This window comes from Mastomys coucha, unplaced genomic scaffold (assembly GCF_008632895.1).
Source record: "Mastomys coucha isolate ucsf_1 unplaced genomic scaffold, UCSF_Mcou_1 pScaffold20, whole genome shotgun sequence".
Lineage (NCBI taxonomy): Eukaryota > Metazoa > Chordata > Mammalia > Rodentia > Muridae > Mastomys > Mastomys coucha.
In genome coordinates, this window is record NW_022196903.1 from 27,209,997 (window position 1) to 27,230,555 (window position 20,559).

At 45.1% G+C, this 20,559-nt stretch overlaps 1 protein-coding gene across 2 annotated transcripts in view; it reads right to left on the reverse strand.

Moving 5' to 3' along the window:
* Positions 1-20,559, reverse strand: part of Plxna4 (plexin A4) — a 445,847-nt gene that overhangs the window by 105,357 nt on the left and 319,931 nt on the right. The window lies entirely within an intron of this gene.

Sequence of the window (20,559 nt, forward strand, 5' to 3'; positions counted from 1 at the left end):
TCACTGCTGTTCTTTCAAAGATTAGCCTTGCTATTTTCCCCATACCCACACCCTTTTCATGATTCGAGGCTTCCTCTCCAGCCTAGAGACTTTACATTCGCTTCCAGCAGCAGCTTGTTAACATAAAATGTTCCACATGACATTTTCACTTAGCTCAAATGCCTCCATTTCCCGAGCGCACTTAAATATCGTTTGAGTTTCTTTGTTCTCCAAGGCAGCCTTGATGTCGCCTTACATGATGCCCAAGTACCAGCTATGTAGTAGGGATTTAAAGATGACACTCTCGATCAGATGGAATTTTTATTTTCTTTTTATAACCTTGGTCTTTATTTTCCATTTTGCTAGTTTCTTCTTTAAAAAAAAATAGTTTAAAAAATTTTTTTTCATTTTGGGATATTTGATACTATTTACTTTTTATCCCAATGGAGGGCTTCTTGCCTAGTCTTTTAGGTGACTAGATGCCAGGACAAACTAGCTATAGTCACCATAAGAACCAACACAATGAATTGTACATGCTGACCCGGCTGAACGTCTCTGCTCATGAGTGAGTACGGAGGCTGTGTTTCCCCTGCTGTTCCATAAAGCATCTGTGCTGTACAATTATGTCCACTTGGCAGGAGCTACTTGTAACTCACGCACAGTCAAACTGGCACCAGAGCCTGCTCAATTAGTCTCCACACTCTTTTGGAATTAATTAATAATTAATTCCAAGTACCACCACAGTCTCCTTTACCCTTAATTTCCTCATTTCCTTTAGCTATCTTTTCCTAGCTGTCTCCTCTCCTTCTTTGCAGCTTTACCCTTGGCCTTTATGGCTTACTCTTAATGACTTGGCTTCGCAACTGGAATTTTCTACATTTTTCACATTTATTTATTTGTGTGTGTGTGTGTGTGTGTGTGTGTGTTTACACATGAACACTCGCACACATTTATCATGCACACTTGTGGGGGATAGAGATCCAACCTGCAGGATTCATTTTCTCCTTCCACCATGTGGATTCTAGGGGTAAAACTCTGGCGAGTAGGCTTGGCAGTGAGCACCAGTAGCCACTAAGCCACCTCTCTGGCCCCTGGAATTTTTAATCTTAATTTCTATCATTGCCCAGGTGGTTTCCCCATGACCTCAATGCCTTTGTAATTAAGTTTGATGATCAGTTTTTGTGAATTATATTGCTGGTGCTTCAGGCAGATAGGAATTTAGCTTATTCCTGTTGCCACTTTAATTTTTCTGTTCCTCCTTAAGCAAGAACCTTCTAGTCATGTCAACACATGTATAATAGTGCCCGACCCAGAGGACCCTGACTCCTAGGAATTCAGGAGTAGGAATGAGATTCACAAGCTATTTTCAATATTTCCAAAAGTCTATGGGAAATTGGATTGTTGCTGTTTTATGTGGTTATGCATACTCATGTGCATGCCATATTAAAATAGGAAATATATTATTACTTAATAAATGCAGTTTGTTTAGTAGACAGAATCTTTCAAAATGTGACTCCCTGATGGGAGATATAATAAAAGGGGCTATAGATGGTGAAAGTTGGGAACCATAAGCACATAATCATGTTTTCATGGGTTCCAGCTGCCTGTCTGGCACTCCATATTTTGCATGGGCTTAAAGGAAAAAATAACATGGCTTGTGCAATCAAAAGCATTTTCTTGGTCTACACTTAATTAACACTCTCCCAAGTTTCTTGTACCGACCTGTTTGATAATCTGTCTTGCATGGATTATATCCTGGAATTCCAGGGCTAACCCCGGGATTTCAGGGCGAACCTTAGGTTCACCCTAAGGCGGGCCCTGCAGTTCTGGAGTATACACTGAGATGCTGGGGTGTGTTCTGGGAATCTGGAATGTTAGCTTGAGTTCTAGGGTATGCCCCGGGACTGTAGGGCTTGCCTTAGAGTTCTGAACTTTCCCCTGGGATTCTAGGATGTTTGTGTTTCCTGGAGTTGTGGGGTATGCCACTTCAAGGAAAGAGCCAGCCACGGAGGAAGCCGGATACCTCAGAAAATTTTGCATTCTAAAAATAACTTGCAAGTGGTGTTTAATAATGTCAATAGCCCAAGAATTATAAAATCCTTCCTCTCTTGATTTTAAACAGCTGCCATTTTCTGTTTAGTTGGAAAGGATGTTGGAGCCTGCAGAGGGAGGTTCAAAGCATCCTTGGCCATTACTAGCAATGAGACCCTCACTGTCTCTGAGGCTTGTTTTTCCTGTCCTTAAACATGGAGCTAAACCCTACTCCCAACATTCTGAAGCATATGACCACGAAGTGGATTAGTCATGGGTGTGGGTCCAGCACTTCACAGGCGATGGCTAAGATTTCCACAGGCTTTCCTGTGGGCATTCCATCCCCTGTTGCTCAGTACACTGAACACTTTCCCAAGTCACAGAGACATCACAGAACCTTCCTAGGTCTGGGGAGCTACACTGGGAGGTAACAGACCTGTAGGACAAATCCCTCCTTAGTGCTTTCATTGTGTCATTTCCTCTTTGAGTGTGACATCAGCCCCTAAGCTATCCACCCATCCATACTTCAGATAGGACTCTGAAGTTTCCTGAGCATCCTGGACTAATTCAGACCCTATCTTGGCTTCCAAGTGAGCTCCATGCTATTCTTTGATTTCAAAAAAACACCTATATGGGACCAGGCATACATCTAATCTCCAAAAGTTTGAGAACTAGGTCTTGGCTTCTATTTTGCTCCCATCTCTCCAGATGAACTTGAACAATTCTCTACAGGTCCCACTTCAATTATCTATAAAATAAGCAATGGTGTGGCTTCATTCTAGAATTCCTCTTGGATCTGACATTCCAGCTGCTTCTAAGTATCCAGACAAAACCTCACTTAAGACACTCCTCTCTGTTAAGCTTTCAGGGACATATGTAAACATGATATTCGAGGACTTTCAAGAAACACATCCTGAGGATCTGGGAGTCTAAGATTTCTCTTTGAAAGGCCAGAGATCTTTCCCTTCCTTCCAGCTCAGTCCCACCCGGCATCATGTCGTTTTTTACTACTTGCTTGTGGGGTTGATCTACACGTTCTCCAGTCTTTTAAATTGTGGATGCTATAATTAAGGGGCCATACTGGAATTTCAATAGGCAAGAGAAAACAGTTATCATTTAAGGGATTGATGTCATCTCTCTCTCCCCTTTGCAGGACCTCCCTGGGGAAGGGCAGGGACCGGGGATTCTCAGAAGTACCTCTCTTGGGCAACCGGCTCTACAGCATGGCCTAACACTGTGGCTGTGGCTCCATCTTCTCTAGCCACACCATTGCTTCCCTGTGGACAATTCTAGAATGTGCCAGAAGTTTTCCTGACACTTTAGAATCACTTTTGCAAGCTGGAATTAGTGTAGCCATTTATCTCAGTTACAAAACATATACACTAAAGTCCTAGATTCCCTCTTACCTCTTGCTAGTATGTTGCAAAGGTGGCCAGATGGCTTCTCAGCCACCCTGCCCCTAGGAGTCCTCTCTCTTCCCAGTATCTGGACTTTCTACCTACACTGGACACCAAACAAAGCTGCCTCTCCACCCCCCACCTCAGTTCCTTTCCTGACCCTGGAACACAAACCACTCCAGATGCAGAGCCACACGATTAATTAAAAGCACCACACGCTGATTAAAGTCTTAAGCTACAGTGCCAGGCATGCTAATTAACCGAGTGAGGGAATTTAGACCACAGGAAGAGGTGAGAAAGAAGTGTGTGTGTTGAGGGGCTGACTTCTGTTGGGAGAACAAATCAGATGACAATGTGACCTAAGCTATCGTAATGATAGATGGTGTCAGAGACCACAGAAGATTGAGGTCCCTCTCCTGGCCACTAGACTTCAGCAGAGGTTGTTGATTGATGTGGCTACCATATAGCCTTTAGTGCTTCCAGAGAGGGAGCCCCAACCACTTTCAGGACCACCCAATATTAGAGCAGAGGGAGAATGTATCTCCTAGCACAAGAGTGGAGTGGGATCTGCACAGGAGTGACTTGGTACTCTGTCTCTAGGCAGTGAGCAATTCCTCAGAAACAGATTTGCCATGTAAAATAGTGACTTTGCAACCAAGTACATAGTCAAAAGATGAGTAAGTGGGGCCTCAAAGACGCATTTGCATGTACATGCTCATAGAATTATTCACAATAGTTAAAAGTGGAAGCTACCTAGAAGAATGGATGAACAAAATGTGTTATGTAGGTACACTGAAACCTTATCCAGCCTTCAAAGGAAAGGAAGGCAGAGTTGGGGCACATGCCTGTGAACCAGTGCTCTGGAGGCTGAGGCAGGAGAAGGAAAAGCTCAAGGCCAGTGTGGACTACATGTTAAGCTTGAGGTCAGCATGGGCTACATAGAGACCTTCTCTCAAGAAGCCAAAAAACAATAAAAATAAAAAATAAAAATAAAAAGGAGGGAAGGAGAGAGGGAAGAGAGGAAGAAATTCTAGATACATTTGAAGGACGATATGTTACATAAAATGCATAAGAAATAAACAGACAATCATTGCAACACACATAAGATTGTCAGAGAATCACAATGAAAAGCTAGAATGGTGGCAGCCAGGGACTGAAAGGAAGAAAGGAGGAGTGAATTGCTATTGAATGGGTACAGAGGATCAGGTTAGAAAGACGAAACGTTCTAGAACTGGCTTCACCACTTATATATGCCCTAATGCCCCTGAGGGCCCAGAAAGAGTTAAATAGTTAATTTCATACTATATCTATTTTACAGTCATTATTAAAACACTGTAGAAATGGCCTTGAGTGGGCATTGGCAAAGGGCTCATCTTCAGCAGAACAAAGTTAACTTGAGAACACCTGCTCAGCTTCCAGGTCGGGGGCATGCATCAATGCTCATGACATAGTCTGAGATATTTTGGTAAATAGACACACACTTTTCAGCTCCACAGCTTAATCTTCCTTGGACAGAGGTTTGGAGATAACCATTTCCTACCAATTGTTTCCAGATTTGAAATGATAATGTCACAGCCTGTCTATCCAGAACCTTCCCTTCCTCCACGCTCTCCAAACATTTCACGTGATGGTGAACAGTCTCTTACTTTACAGATTTGTTTCCTTTATCTTAAAGTTTATGTTTATGTGCATTGTGTATATGCAGGTACACTCAGAGATTAGAAGAGGGTGCTGAGTACTCCAGAACTAGAGTCCAGCAGTTGGGAGCTATCTATCCAGTCGTGAATGTGAATGTGAATGTGCATTCTCTGCAGGGACAGTATATGTTCTTAACCTCTGTGGCATCTCTTCAGCCCAACCCCTGACTTCAGATAATTGTAATATGTCCATTTATGACCCTTGGGCCCTTTCCTATCCTACCTTCCCCACACGTTTCCTCTTTGGATTGCTTCCTTGGAAAGAACTCTTCTTTTCTTTATCCCTTTCCAACTAAAGTTAGCTTCCTTAAATAATAGAGTATGCTTTGGCTTGGCCTTAGACTATGTTAAAGAGTATCATTTACTTTTATTTGTGTCTACATATACATGTGTGTGTATGCATATTCAGACATGCATGTGTGCATGTGTGCAAACCTGACTGTCATTTCTCAGGTACTTCAACACTGTGTTTTTGAGAATGAGTCTCTCACTGCCCTGGAGCTCTCCAAGTAGGCTGAGCTGGCTAGCTATCCAGGGATCCACTGTGACTGGATGTCTCACGTGGCTAGGCATCTAATGCAGGTTCTCATGTTTGCAAGCCAAGAACCTTGCTGACTGAGCTATGCCCCATCCCTACTTTGATCAATAGAATCATCATCATATCATCACTGTCACTGTCACCTTCCTTATCTCACTAGACTTTGGTCTTATAACTAAAGCCCACCGATTTATACAACAGTAGCCTAGGCTAGAAGCTGATGTGTGACAGAACAGCACAGAGGACCCATCCCAGCTTTCAACACCTGGCCCTGGTCTTCTTAAGTTTCTGAATTGGCCAAGTTTACTCCATTCTTAGAGGTTGTCAGAAAGCAAGCATCCCCTAGCTACTGGAGGAATTGGTATGGTCTCTCGAGGTCTGGCTCATGGTGGTCAGTCCCTGCCAGTTTTCCCTTTTGCAAGATGCTTTTCTCTGGCAGTCGGGCTCTACTCTGCCTACTGTAGCTCTCGTTCCAAAGGATGTCTGCTACTCCGCAGATTCCATGCAGAAAGATTCCTTCTCTACTGTGCACAGTCTCTGTGCATCTCTCATTTGTTTAAGCATTTGACATCCTGGTCGAAGTGTGAGTTATTACTCCATCTCTACTCTTATAATTGGATGCTAATGCCACAGTGGCTACACTGAGCCTGATGGCTGGAGTTAATTTAAATGTCCAAAAGGCTTCCTAAGTACCCAATTTCCTTCAAAATTGTCACACACACAAAAAAAAAGGGAAAAGAAGAAAAAAAGAAAAAGAGAGGCAAGAAGACCCATTAAGAAACTCGAAGAAGCTCCTGGGGAGCTGTCAAGCTGCACAGATGTGGCACGTGGAGCCATCCTTCATGCTGTCCTCCTGTCTCCCGTTCCCATGCAAGGGAAGTGGGGCTGAAGAAAGTCATTCCTTCTCGGAACAAGCTAGCTCAGCACCACACATACATCTCATTGGCATGGTCTTGGAGAGCTTTCACAGTCTCTTCTTGGGCATTTCTTTCTTTTGTCACCTCTGGCTACATTTCTAGGTTTGTTTCTTCTCATTTAGGGTCATGAAAGGAATTCATAGAGTCCCTGGAAGCCCCTCATGGCCAAGACTGTCACCTATGGTTGGATCCCTCCAGGTACCTGGAACCCATAAAGTCTCTTCTCTTCTTAGAGGTAGGGAGCTTTTTAACTTGCCTGCTTGGTAAGAGAGACAGATGTTAGGAGACTGGTCCCAAGTAGTTATGGACTATACTTTGCACCTCAGTTTACCTAAGTTGGCCTTTTAGGATCACTCTTCCTGTTACCTCATGGAGACCAAGGAGGCAGAATGTACTTTTCCTGCCTTTGACACTGGGTATGGCTTCAAGACTTGACTTGATTGATGGGATGGTGACCACAGGACCAGTGCATGCTCAAGATTTGTCCATGGGTTCAACTTTGCCGTTCTGTGCTTTTGACATCTCTGCAAGAAGAATGTCCTAGGTCCCTGCTTCCTCTTCCTCTTGGGCATCAAAGAACCTGTGTGGAGCAAGATCAGAACTCCACCAGCAGCCAGATGTCAGGCCAGCTTGAAGCACAACTACTCAGTGAGACAGCTGTATGGCATTGATCTATAAGGACATGAGGATGAAAATAAATGTCTACCATATGCTGCTAGGTTCTGTGTTAGCCTCGTAATAATACACACTGTTGTGTCGATAGCTGGCTAGGACATAGGTGCTGAGGAGAGAGTTACAGAAGGGCACAAAAGCCTTGTGAGAGGTAAGAAGGAAGGAAGATGGAGGAAATAGGTTTTAATATGTTAGCTTCTTTCTATTCTGGGCTTCAGAGCCATGCCCACAGTGAGGTCAGTAGTAGTGGATGCATGTTCGGAGGTTTTTTTTTTTTTTTTTAAACAGCTTCATCATGGCCCAGTGGATCCTTTCATGTCCTTTTATGCCTGTCATACTTTCTTAGGTCCATGTTTATGCGTGAGTAGATTGTAAGAGAATCCAGCCATGTGAAAAAGTACCAAAAAAAAAAAAGACTCTGAAAAGAGAACCCAGATTTCTAGATTGGTCATTCAGACTGACTTCCTGGTATCTTAGCCTTGGGAAGAAGTTTGCTTTGAGCCTTTTGAATTTTCCTAATTATTCCTGGATCTTACAGCGAAAGCAGCGAATGTATCAGGACATATGCTTCAGTTTACCAACAGAGCCTCCTCTTGCCTGCTGGTAAGAGTTCTGGGGTCAAGGTCAGTGAGACTTAGGTTAGCATAATAACTCTAGACATGAAGCTTAGGAAGTTGAGAGCTGAGTTTCAGTCTGTTCTGGATGCATTGCTGACCTTGGATAAAACCTCTTCCCCCACTGCCAGGCTTCAGAGGATCGGTTTTCAGATAGGTAGGTAAATCATCCCACGTCTGAGTACTAGTCACAAAATCCTAATACAAACAGTTCAGGAAGCATTCTGTGATGTGAAGTAGCAGATGTTGTGGAGGGCTGCAATTTGCTGCTATTAATAAGTATAAATGGCTAATAGGAAGCCAGTTTGCTCTGGGATCTTGGACAGCCAAGGAGTGAGTGCAGGCACCGGAATCAGCAACATATGCTGCTCCTCATTAGCTAGTGATGGTAGCTGGGAAGCTGGGCAAGAAGTGCCATGCGTTCTGCAGAGCCTCAAGAAATCATAGTATCCCCATGCCTCAGCCCATCCCTGCACCTCACCCTCCCACTGTGAACTGTGCCTCAATGCCACAGCATCATCCTTAGCCAGACCCCTCACCACAGAGAGAGCCGAACCCCTTTCCTCTGCACGAATGGAAAAGTCAAGGCCCACAAAGGCTGAGCAGCTTCTCCAAGGTCAGTTGGCTGGGTGGTGGTAAAGGTGGAAAGGGAAATGAGGTCCTAGCTGCAGGCTACCACTGGGTCTTCCAGGAACTGCTGCTGGCTCTTTCTACATATCACCCAGGGACTGAGGAACTCATCATTCCACACCTATACCTAGGACTTAGATTGAAATTTTCAAAGCACTTAGGATTGTTACTGTAAGACCAGGATGGGTTGGCTGAATTCAGGGATGGAGCAACAACACAGCATCCCCAGAAAGCAAGGAAGCCAACAATAAGTAGGAACCCTAACGAGAGACCAGCGATTGCTTTCTGTACATTTCTTTCTCCTCTAGGGATCCTCTTTGGCTCTGGCAAGTATAATCAGAGAAGGAAATGAAGGTTGAAATAGCTTTGTCTCAATGACAAGTGAGAAGCTGGGGTTTGGGGAAGAAACGGAATTGGGTTTGAGTACTGTGTCTGCCACTTCCTGTGTGCTGTGGGCGACTTCTTCACTCTGCTGAGCCCCGTCTCCTCTCCTCATGCCGGAGGGTTGAGGGTTACTTGGGATGGCACAGATGAGTGTGTGAGTGAAATCCCAATAACAAGTGTTCATCTATTGTTCCAGCATCTTACTCAGCTACAAGTCATCTCTCCCCCCCTCCCCCACACCTTGTATTCAGCTCATGCACAGTCGATGAGAACAGGCGTGTGAGTGAATGCCTGCCTTCGTGACTGCATGCATGCATGCATGCACGAACGCAAGAACGGATGCAGACAGAAATGCACGCCTGCATACAAACAAAAAGGCATGTATGCAGGAATGAGTGAAAACTTGAATGAGTAAAACTTGTCCCTGTCAAGCTCCTAGATATTTAAAAAAAAAAACAAAAACAAAAAAACAAAACAAACAAACAAACAAAACAATCCTCTTGATTTGGAAAAATAGTGACTCTACTTTAAATCAGTCATTTTGGATTACTGTATCAAATTCAGATCATTGCCCCAAATCACAAATTGGCCTTCTAAGTAAAACGTCCAAGTCTCTGTCCTCTACTGTATTATGCTTACATTGCATAGTTGTCTCAGGAGATCTAATCTCCGGGGCTGTAGTGGCAGTGCAAGCTGGACACTTTCCTAGGACAGCATGCTCCAATGGAGGATACCAGCAACCGCACCCCCATCGTACCCAGATCTGCATGCATGAAAGAATGAACATTCTGGCATTTTCATGGTTAACAGGCGGAGAGGAATCTTGGGCATAATCTGTCTTCCTCCTCTCTTTCTTCTGGTTTCAGGGATTATCTGAGGCCACACAGCTACCCATGCTAGTCTTTTGCCACCTGACACAACCATCATAGCTAGGATGCTATTTGTTGACCTAGTCTTCAGGTCAAGGCTGAAAGAAGAGCGTGGGGGGCATAAGACCTCCCTCCCAAGCCCAGTCTAGCAGGTGAAGAAGCAGCTTTTGTACTGGGGATCAAAGTGCTGTTCCTGCTCCAGCCATCTCTCACCAGTGACATTGACAAAGGCAATGGACTCATGTGAGCTGGGGCTGGGGACCTGCTGGCTGAGTTTTCTAAGCCCAGCCTGCTCAATGGAGGCCTTTGTTCCTGCAGCCAAGAAGGAGAGGGAGGAGGAGAGGCTGGCACAGGGACACCTTACTCCACTCCCCATGGGCAGCCGAGACAAGCTGGTTTGGAGGCATATGCTGAGTGTTCCTCTGCTGGCTGGCTCAGGCTCTTTGTGGGAAGCAGCAGGGTAGGTGGATGGGCCCTCCTCCACCCACTGCTCTTCCCCTCCCTCTGACAACCTCAGTCAAGGGCCAGCTACTATCCCCAGCTATGGTCTGGCTATGAAAACTGTCCACAGTCCATTCATGTGAACATGTGTTGCGGTAGCCGAGAGGTGGGCTCAGATGTGTTGTCTGATCATAGCAGTGGTTTTTTCACATACCTGTGGATTCTGGGTCACAGGGGGAAAAAAATCCTGATTTTTTTTTCCTTGCAGACATTCCAGACTATGCTCTTTGTTGGAGCAAGAGGCAATTTTCTTTTTCTTTCTAGAAGTAACTTGATCCTGGGAAAGCCACTGTATGCCCCAAGGAGGCATGGAAAGTGATACTTCTCACAGAGTGAGCCTTAAGGGTCCCTCTCTCAGGAAGCCAGGTGCTGCTCCCCACTTGCCTTAAGATACCACATAACCCACAAGCTCCCACCCAGGCTCTGCTTATAGGATGGGCCCAGGATGCTGATGGGGAAAAGTCTTTGCTTGCTAGGTTACCTGTGACTGCACAGCTTAGTGTGTTCCTTGCCTGAGAACAGGGTACCCTGAGAGCACTTAAGACAGGAATGGGCATGCTAAGAGATCTGGCCTCAGTTTTACCATCTTTGCCGTAGAAACACCAGTGCCCTGAGCATAGGCACATGGCTGTGGCTATTCACTGTGCTAATGATCATCTGAGAAAACCTGAATGTCCATCCACAGGGTGGCTTAGGGTGAAACACCTATACTCTGAAAAAACACTGGTCTGATATCTACTGGCAAGGACAGATAGCCATGATTGATCTTTGAGTTTAAAAAAATGTAATTCAGAAAAGGCATTTTATGACTCAAATTTTATTTCTGACAGGGTCTTGATATGCGGCTCAGATCAGATTCTTTTTTATTAAACTTTATTATAAAGGACTTGCCAAAAAAAATGCAATAAGATTAGTCAGATTAAAAAATCTATACATCTCATTGAACGTCTATACAGTTAAAATAGCCATTCTGAAGCAGAAGAGCTTTGCATTGGATTTATACTTAGACTATCAAATACATATTTTTGAGCTTTAACCCTCCCCCACTCCCCGCACACAGTGAAACCCTGGGCAAAGTTAGTACTAGGAAAACAATACCTTTATATTCTCTTTCATGACTTGTCTCCATTGAAGGCACTGCACCCTTCTTCCTCACCTAGTATTCACCTTTACTTGTTCTCCTTTCTACATGCATGCTGCATCCATAGGTACATTTGTTTACATCCATCCATCCATACATTACAGGCTAGGATCTGCATGTGAGCGAGAGCATGCAGGTTTTATGTGACCTCGCCTAACATACCTTCTACCTCCAACTATTTTCCTGCAAATTTTGTATTTTTTAAAGTAGAATAATATTCCATTTTATACATGTGCCAGGTTTTCATTATCCATTCATCATTGTGAATTCTTACTCATCCTCCCTCTGGAGCATCCTGAGTGCTAGAATTACTGGTGTGCGCCACTATGTCCAGATCTGTTTTTAGCTCTCAAAGAGAACAGTACAGCACAAAGTCATATGCATAGGCAGAATTCTGTAGTAAGAATAATTTCTGGAGAGAGAGTGGAGTTGTTAGCAGGAGTTAACCTTGGAAGATTTAGCTAGGTAAAGGGACATAGGAGTTGACATAGGAAGATTTGGCCAGGTGGTAGTACACATGCCCTTAATTCCAGCACTCAGGAGGCAGAGGCAGGCAGATCTCTTGAGTTCAGGCCAGCCTGGTTTACTGAGTGAGTTCTAGGCCAGTCAGGGCTACACAGAGAAACCCCGTCTTTAAAAAAAAGTGTTAGCCCAAAGTGCATTTTAGGAACCAAGCTTTAGTTGTTCTCTGTTTTTAATATTCGTACAATTTCAAACCTTCTAGAACAGTGGTTTTCAATCCGTGGGAGTCTCTGTGACCACCATAAAACAACTATTTGCATTATGATTCAAAACAGTAGAAACATTACAGTTATGAAGTAGCAGCGAAAATAAATTTATGGTTTTGGCAAACCACAGTATGAGGCACTATATTAAAAGGTCTCAGCATCAGGAAGATTGAGAACCACTGCTCTGGAGCTAGGGAGAGGATCCATGGCTTATTAGTGTCTCCTCTTGGTCCATCTTGTGACCAGCACAATCAACCACTGTCACTGTCTGTCAAAATGTTTTCCCTTTGAAAATTTAACCAACTCACTGAATGGAGAGTCACTGTTTAACAATGACACTACCAAGTCAGGTCACCTGCTCATCCATCCTGGAGAAGTCTCCTACTCCCCACAGAGGACCCTAGGACTAAGATGCCTCAGGCTATGGTCCCTACAGGCCTAGCATCTACGATGGTGTTTCTGGGGGTTCATGGTGTGCTAAAACAGCACTGGAGGATGGGGGACCTAGGACCTGCATGCACATTTTACATTCTTCCCTAGTTGCTGGGAGACATGAGGCATGTGTTCTCACTTCAAAGTGGCTCTCTGTCCTTCCTAGCAGAACCATCCCTCATAACCCACTAGTTTAACAGTGGAAAAGGTCCCAGGTGCCTTGCTCCAGGATCTCTCCCAACTTCATCCCTATCTTGGGAACTGGATCTGTCTGTATAATAGGATGCTCAGTTCTGCCCTAGTTCTTACAACTTTGACAAAGTTGGAGGATGCCAATCTGGCATAGGCTTTGAATTCTATGATAGTAGAAGACCACAGCTTGTGATGACAAACTATAAAGCCACCATCACGTACTATGCTGACTTCTCTCCCACTACCATAACCAACAGAGTGGTTAAAGAGTCGATATGTCTGTGAGGAGACATCACTAGATGAGACTGATAGGATGGAAACTTCAAAGCCTTTTGAGCCTGTTCTGCATTCAAATCTTAGCTTCATTTTCCTCATCTGTCCAATGAGGGTAATAAAAACCTATCCCCTCCTAGGTGCCAGGTAAGTCCTGTTTTAGCTGATTGCCTGTCTCTAAGTGGGACAAGAAGGACAGTCAGGTCCACAGTGTGGTGAGAATGGCCACATTTCCAAAGGAGGTAGAGATGAGCAGCATTTTCCACCTCTGTCTGCCAGGGGCTGGCCTGACACACTGCAGCTGGGGCTAAAAGGATGTTCAGGGGTTTTAATTGGAGGTTCACTTTCCAGGGTGAGTGGAGGTAGTGGGAGGCAATATACCTTTTCCACGTCTTGTATGGATGAGGGAACTGATCAACACTTCATTAGAGCTTACAGTAGTAGTCCCTCGGAAATTACGAAAGGCTGCCAGTACTATATGTAGACAGGGGACTCGCCAGGTCACAGGTAACTGCTGCACCAAGGTATGAGTGCAGGAGGGGGCCTCTGTTTCTGCTCAATGGTTTGTTCTTAGCAGACAAATGCAGGTGGCCTGGGAAGAGGTTTGGAGCTTTAGCCCTACTCTCAGTAATGAACTTTAACAGAGAAGCTGAGAACAAGAAGTATCTAGAAGTGTAGAGTACACTGGAGGTAGAGAGGGAATGGTTCCCAGTGACTCAGTGTTGGGCAGGAGTTATGAGGTCTGGAAATCAAGACACACAGCTCATGGGATCTGGCGTTTGCTCTTCACCAGACCACTCCCAGCTCAGCCAGACAGCTATCATCCTCAACACCTCTGAGACATTATGCAGATTAAATCATATAATACGCAACAAGGGATTCAATACCACTTCTCACAGCATCCAACCCAAATCAATGGCTATCATCACAGTCAGGACAACCAGGGTATTTGCTTCTCCCAGCATAGATGGCATCTCTCTAAATGAAAAGGTCAACTTTAAAGTTCAGCTTCAAGGGTGGATAGAGGCACCCTGTTGCGGTTGACCACTTCTGCCCTCACTGGCAAAGATTACATGCCAAGGAAGAAACAAGTTGTGATAAGGCTTTCCCCTCTCACTCCAGACAGAGCCACCAAGTCCCTGGTACTGTTCCAGGGTCTCAGCTATACAGACATTCTCCCTATAACAAGGGCTTGTGATACAGCCAGAACCCGTGTTCTCTGACCAACAGCCATTGTTCTCCACCCACTAGCTTTTTACACACACACACACACATACACACATGGGTGAATATGCATGTATAAGCATACAGGAATCCATAGTATGTAATCTCTCCACTTTGTATTTTCAGACAATCTCTCACAGGACCTGAAGCTCACCAGTTCTAGACGAGCCAGTAAACTCGCCCCAGGGGCTCTCTGATTCTATCTTCTAATGCTAGGAACACAGATATACGCTGCTGCACCCAGCTTTTGTGTGGCTGCTGAGGATGGGAACTCAGGTTCTCATGTTTGCATGGCGAGCACTTTAATGATTCAGCCATCTCCCCAGGCCAAAGTTTTCTTCTGCTTTGAATGACACAGAGAAGGACAGGAACTTTAGAGGATCCATTACCTTCCTCAGGTCATCAGAACAGGCTGGGCTAAGGTAGTGAACAATTCTATCAGATAAAGCAAGGACAAGGTCAGCTGCCGGCTTCCTCTATTTGATCTTTCCCTGACCTCTGTGAACAGACATAATCCAAAGTTGGCCATGGGTCTGAGACAGAAAATTGAGCTGGTTCCTGGCTAAGCATGAGAGGCCGTAGTGCATGCCAGCATGTAAGGGCATGGGTTGGCACAGTCTGTCTGGCAGACCAGGGTCAGGCAGTGAAGCCCAGCATGGCAGCATTGGCACAAAGTCTGGTGGTCCCTGGGGTGACTAGGACAGGAGGATGTTGTCTCCCTGTTTGCTGAGTTTGCAAACAAACTTACAGACTGCAGGGCTGAGGCAGCAGTGAGGAAGCACACTCAACCGTGTAGGGTAGGGAGCTTGCTATGAGTGTCAGCCATTGGCAGCTGCCGTTCCTCTTCAGTTAAGTCTGCTAGGGATGCCATTGTGAGTGTAGCTTGGTCTAACCCAGCATCTGGCTCACCAGGGGCTGCTTTGCATTATGTGTCCCCTCCTGCTGCTGCTTGGCAAGCGACAGCCCTCCTCAGGGATCCTCTACATTCAAGGGGACAACCAGAACTCTTGTAAAGTGCTAGAGAAGGGGGAAAGGCCCAAAACTGGGGGTGTCTTATTGAAGAGCCCTCAAACTTAGTTAAATATCAGAACTAATTACAGAGCTGTTAAAAGTGTGACTGTTCAGCCCAGAGACCTGAGTTTGATTCCTGGAGACACATATAGTGAAGGTAAGAACTGATTTCTGCAAATGATCCTCTGACCTACACACACACACACACACACACACACACACACAGAGAGAGAGAGAGAGAGAGAGAGAGAGAGAGAGAGAGAGAGAGAGAGAGAGAGAGAGAGAGAGAGAGAGAGAGATTAACAATATCTTTGTTCAGGCAAGCTGAGTCCAGCAAAATCAGCATGTCCAAGAACTGAGATGTATTTCCCCAAAGCATTTTTTCCTCTCTTTCTTCCCAACCAGCACTGACGACCTTGATGGCAAGCTGGTTTGGGACAACTGATCTTATCCAGGGAGAGCAGAATCAGGAGTTGTTAGAGGAAATGCCCTTGTCTGACAGATCCAGCAGGTAGCAGAGGCAGAGTGGAGTGGGGCTTGCACTCACACCAGACAGCGGGACACAGCTTCACGATTGATGAAGCAATTTCACAGTCATGATCATGAGTGACCTCTACCACAACTTGGCAAGGTTGTCATGTCAGGGATGGAGGCCCCTATTTTACAGGTCAAGACACATGTTAGCGGGGCTAAGTGACTTAACGACTGGCTTAAGGTCATGTAGTCAGTGAGTGCCTGGGCCAGGACTCTCACTCACACCTTGTCCTTGAACTCTGAGTACTCCCAGGCATGGTACAGTCTCTTTTCTCTGAAGATCTCTCTTTGGCAGAGATTAAGTGGCAAGAAAGTCCTACCTATAAGGAACAAGTCTACCTGAGTCAGTTGCAGGGTAGTGGCTTCAAATTCTGCAAGCTCTGGCATGGCAGCATTGGGGTTGGCCAGGGCCCAGGCAAGTATAACTTATAATTGCTTTCTGGGCAGTCTGTTTCCTGGCAAGCTGCCTCCACATTCTGGACACTCTTATCCAGAGAAGCCTCTGTCTTATAGAGGCAGGCAGGACTCTGGAACATCACAGAGACTTTAGACCATTATTCCTTATGGAGTAGATATTATGGTTCTTGGGGCATCAAACTTCTGGGCTGGTGTCCCAGGGAAGCTGTTGCCCAGTACTGAGTAGAGGATGCATATCTGGCCTTGGTCCTCAGTTGGGGAAGGTCAAGGAGCAGAGGTTAACAAGGGCCCACTGATGACCAACAATTCAGGACTCTGCATTTCTTTCCCCCTGCTCCCAACATGTTAAAGCTGAGACTTGAAGACGCTGATGAGGACTGGTTTTTCTGGGCCATACCCACTAGTGGTGAAGAATACATATGATCCTGAAGACTTAGTGGACTGGGGAACTGGGAGCTTGTGGCTCCATTTTGCAGGCTGTTTACTCTGATTCTTCCAGCTCAGTGTCCTGGCCTTTAGGAAGAATCTCTCAGAACCATAGACACTGAAGGCATTTCTGGCCAGCATGGGCCTAGTAAAATTGGCTCTTTAGCATAGAGGCTTTAGTTAGACAAGGGGTCATTTAGTGTAAAAAAAAAGTCAATAAGAAAGTTCTACCACAGAGGCATAGCTGGCCCTCCCCTCACCCATGGTTTAATTAGACTCAGCAAAGCCTGGAGGATCTCCCTCGCCCTGTGGGTCTCTGAGAAGGAAGAACATGGGAAAACCCTACAAAAGGAGTAGCCTCCATGCTGGATAAAGGAGGCTAGCACTGAGCAGAAGGTAGACACATCACCATGAGTGTGACAGATAGGCTTCTCTGACTTGGTGGCCCATTTTGGTCTTCTAGGAAAAATCTCAGAAGTTACCTGGATGGAGTCCCACTCCCTCATCATTTGGTATAAATGGGCTCACGTTGTGTTGTTTCTGAAAGCAGAAGCACAGGGCAGGAGTGAGAGCCCTGCATCCCTAGGACTGCAGAAGAATCTTGCCTGATGGGTCTTTGTTTATGGAGCCACTGTTTCACCTTCCTTCTCTCTGTCCCCTGTGATGATTGTGGTTTGAATAAGTATGGTCTCTATAGGCTCATATACTTGAAAACTCAGTCATCAGAGAGTGGCATGATTTGAAAGGGTTAGAAGGATTAGGCAATATGGCCATCTTGATATCTCTTCACAGCAGTAGAACAGCAACTGAGACAGTGACCAAGCTCCTGGAGACCCTTTATATGCATTACTCCATATGCTAACACTCAGAGTTTGGGGATTCTGAAGAAGCTACCCAGACAACAAGCAAACACACAGGAAGAGGATAAGACACAAGGCTACCAAAGCATGGGCTGACTACATGAAGCTAATTCAATTACCAAGAGGCCCATATAATCCAACCTTTCAGTAAGTCAACCACTCATCCCAGCCATGAATGCAGAGTGTTTGCCAGTTACACAAATTCAAAAGGAAAACAATTAGAATAGGACACATGAGATGGCAAAATGGATCAGTGAGCAAAAATACAAGACTTACTGGGTTTGATCCCTGGTACCTACATGGTAGAAGGAGAGAAGAGATTTCATCAAGTTGTCCTCTGACAACATACACATGCATGTGTGTACACACACATGAGTAAATAAATCAATTTAATTAAAATATTTTAAAAGAACCAGGTACACTCTTAACTGTAACTTATGAAAGAATTCTACGAGGCATCTAACTGTGTTTAGCTGAAGTGAGAGTAACATGTGATTCACTCATAATTGTGAAAGTAAAGGATGCTGAGATTTCTTCCTAGCCTTGGAAAGGCCCCTTTTCCAGCAACAGGAATCAGATGTAGCAATCACTCGGGGATCAGACCATGGGCTGGAATCTATGAGTAAACTGAGAGGGACCCTTGAGGTCTTTCAGCTCATCTCCACTCACCAAAGCTTATATTCATCTGGGATCTTCTCCCTGTTGGAGGCAGAAGTCTAGCTAGGCAAGTAGGAATACAAACCAGAACTAGATGCACATGGGTGTTTAAAACATCTGTATTCATCAGTGTGCACACTTGAGGCAACTGAGATGCTCTTTATTGGAAAACTGGCTAAAGATACAGACACAGCTTGATAAAAGAATATAATTTAAAAACAGATGTGCTTTCAATTCTGAGGAAGACATAGAGGAGCCTTAAACACATGGTACTGTAACTGAAAAGGCTACATGCTGTATGATTCCAACTACATATCCTTCTGGAGAGAAGAAGGAAGAATGAGTAAGATGAGCCAGAAGACTGCTGGGACAATGAGGGTATCCTGTATGACATCAGCTCGATGATCACATGTTATTACATGTTCATCTAGATCCATCGGACACATGCCAGCAAAGAGGAACTCCAGAATAAACCGTTGGTTCTGGGTGCTAATGATGCATCAAAGTGCTGCATGCAGTATACCAAATCACTCTGGGGGAGAATACTAACAGTGGGAAAGGCCACAGGGACTGGTAGAGAGGTCTATGGGAATTCTTTATGCTAAAATGTGTGATGACCCTGAAACAATTTTTAAAAATAGTCTATTAAAATAGGAAAAGGAAGGAGGCCATATACTATTTTTCCATTCTAATCAACTTTTGAGGACTATGTTCATGTTCACATATCCTTATACAGTTTAACCTGACACACCTAAGTGGACATGAGGAATCAAGAACAGTACTACCACCAGGATTGCTTGGGATTCTGCATTTTCTAAGAACCCTGACATGAAGACCAAGAATGGGGAAGGACTCAGAGCTCTTGGCTTCAGCTATATGATAGAATGGATAAAAAGGAGTGGCTAAGTGGACTCAGCAGTGAACATGAGTCCACATTCTACTGCCCTCTCGGAGCCTTCTCTAGAGGGAAGTCAAGGATAATATATGTACATGTGCTCGTGCCTGCCTGCAACCTGGTCTGATCTTATATGTGCACTTAGATGTATATTTCTAAACATGCAGACTTTATCATCCCATCTACAAATTTATGTCTTCCTCTCTTGGGGTCAGAGCTGCATGCCTGGGCTGATGCACCTCCATTGCATATGCTAAACCCTGGAGGAACTCTGGCATAGATCTTTGAGCACTGGGCTATAGCATGAGGGTCAGATGGACACAGAGGCAGAGCAGAGGACCACAACAACTGCTCAGTGAGCCCCAGAGGTGCCTGTGTACTCAGCCTTTGCTAGTAGTTGCTCTGTACTCACACAAAGGTCATGGTGCCAAGTCAGTCCTAACTTAGCATCCCTTGGTGAAGTAAGTGTTCTTGTGCAGTGGGCAACTGTTGGATAGCTTTTGCGTCCAACTGTAAGAGCCCCTCCTTAGAAATCCACAGAGTGCCTTCTAAGGTTATAGAAATATAAAAATGCCTAGGGAGGGGAAGGAGGAACTCTTCAATGGTACTGATTCCAGGTTGTGCAGGAAACTAGTGATGTAGCTCTTCAGAGTCATGAGTAGGGCTGAGGATTTTATGGTGATGCAATTGCTCAAGTCAGCCATGCTCCTCCTGTAAGTCACCCTAATAAACTCACTGGCTTAACAAGCTAGACTTGGGAGGAATCAGTTCTTTGTCTACCATTGGTGCCATATCTGGAGTGAGTGCTGATTCAAGTCTCCCTGGAGAAACCTAAAGCAGCAGCCATCAGTGTGCTGTAGATCCATGATTGCCTGCAGTCTGCATTGGCAATCCTGAGCAAATGAGTGTGTCTCAGAGATCAAGCCCCAGCTCTGCCTTGCCTCTGCCTGCCTCTGGAGGCTGGCCAAGTAGGTCAGCCTCTCCAGACTACTGCTTTCTCAGTTGTACAATGAGAGGCTCCTTCTACCTCTAATAGTCTAAGACATACAGGAAATTGAGAGCACAGTCTCTTTCCGTCCCTGTCTCCCCTCTTGAACTTGACCCAGCTCTTCTAGACCACACTAAAACAAAACAAAACAAAAATCAATTTTAATTATAAAAATCCGTTTACTGTATCGATAAATCATTCAGGGCCCAGCCTGCTTGTGGGGAGAAGGTTACATGGATGCTGGCCTAATGTGTCACTCTCTCCTGCTTTGCTGCTCTGAGACTGCCACCCTCCCCACTCTCTACTTCGATATTCATCTTTGTCATTAAGCTGTGGATTATTAATGATGTCCTGGGCTGATGGATGGGAGCCCAGATGTTCTGAAACACACTGTGACTGCATGTAACTTCGTTTCCAGTAGACCCTTGACAAGGCATTGTGATGGGCTTCCTCCCCATTTTCCAGCGGCAGGCAGATATGCCTGCTGGGGCCCAGCTTGTTTTTCTATACTGCACCTTGGTGGAGAGAATAGAAGACCCAGGGACACAAGTG